The 1334-nt window shown below is 40.1% G+C and overlaps 1 long non-coding RNA gene across 4 annotated transcripts in view; it reads right to left on the bottom strand.

The window, feature by feature from the left end:
- Positions 1-1334, bottom strand: part of LOC103456523 (uncharacterized) — a 33314-nt gene that overhangs the window by 4026 nt on the left and 27954 nt on the right. The window lies entirely within an intron of this gene.

Here is a 1334-nt window from a genome sequence, read left to right as displayed (position 1 = left end):
ATGAAAGAGGTAAAAAAATTTAAATTCATGCAGCCACACGTGAAAATTCTTCCTTTCTCTATCCCTGTTTTTGAATCTTTACGCCATCAGAAGTAAAAGCTGCGATTACGGTACATTTTCGTCGGACAGAGTTTTATTGTGTGCGCCACTTATTTGAAATCGCTAATGGATGTGTGGCTTATATTTTCAATAAAGACAGACTATCAAAGATGATTTTATATTTAAAATGTGATGGGAAAATTGCATTGCTTTTCTTTTTTTTCAATTTTGAAGATAGTGTTTGTGTAAGAAAAAATACCTGCAAATTTACATTTTCCCCTTTATGTGAATTTTCATAGAAAGTACTAGTCTGATAAAATTTTCGATGTCCCATAATCACACAATAGACATTTATTACTGTTAGCTACCGGTTAGTTGAGGATTGTTTACACCGTGGCAGTGTAGTTTGACCAGAACAGTAGTTTAATTTCCACACATGCGTGTCAACAGTTAAAATTCACCCAGCATCATTCTCTTTGTTGTTTTTGGTCCTCCTCTCACTTTTTCTCTCATTAGTACTTCGTAACTAGACAGTTTATTTGAAATTATGAAAGCATTACACTCTCTGATGTAGCAGTTTAAAAATCAATAGTCGAAACCCTAGCTGCCTCACTTAAGCCCTCTCCTATGGCAAAGGGGATGTCTCTTTCTCCCTCTCTCTTAAATGGTAATTTCATTTGCAGTCACTAAGACCTCACCGATAATTACCAATGCCCTGAGAGAGAAAGGCAAGTGAAAGAGAGAAGGGGAGGGATGGGAGACGGGAGAGGGGCAGAGGGAGAGGTGGATTAAGAAAGCAGAGTGAATGCCAGTCATTAGAAAAGCTTTCCTCCTTGGCTGCTTTGATCAGAGTTAAGAACGCGTTGCCTTCACTCTATCGCTCCCTGACACTAACCTGTGCAATGAAATCATGGGGAATGGAAGGAGAAGGAGGAGCAGGGGGATGGAGGTGAATGAGGAAGAACCAAAGAAGAAGAAGACAAAAAAAAAAAGATCCCTGTAGTCTTAAATAGCAATTCTTGATTCTAAAATTGAGTTCCTCTGGTTTTTTGGGTTACACCAGGACCGTCCATTTTCAGAAAGAGCATCACCTTCCGCCCCCAACCCTCCCCCCCTCCCCTCTTCATCTTTCAAATGAACTAATCAGAAAGGGGAATATGAAGTGTCCTGCAGGATCCATTTCTCTGCAAGCATATGGCAATGATTGATGGGGAACAACTTTGACTTTCTCAGGTCATCCTCCCTGCACACATCTGGGAGCACTGCAATAATTCTCCTAATTTTTGACCTGGTCT

The sequence above is a fragment of the Poecilia reticulata genome, linkage group LG20 (genome assembly GCF_000633615.1).
Source record: "Poecilia reticulata strain Guanapo linkage group LG20, Guppy_female_1.0+MT, whole genome shotgun sequence".
Taxonomy (NCBI): domain Eukaryota; kingdom Metazoa; phylum Chordata; class Actinopteri; order Cyprinodontiformes; family Poeciliidae; genus Poecilia; species Poecilia reticulata.
This window is presented reverse-complemented; position numbering and strand designations above follow the sequence as displayed.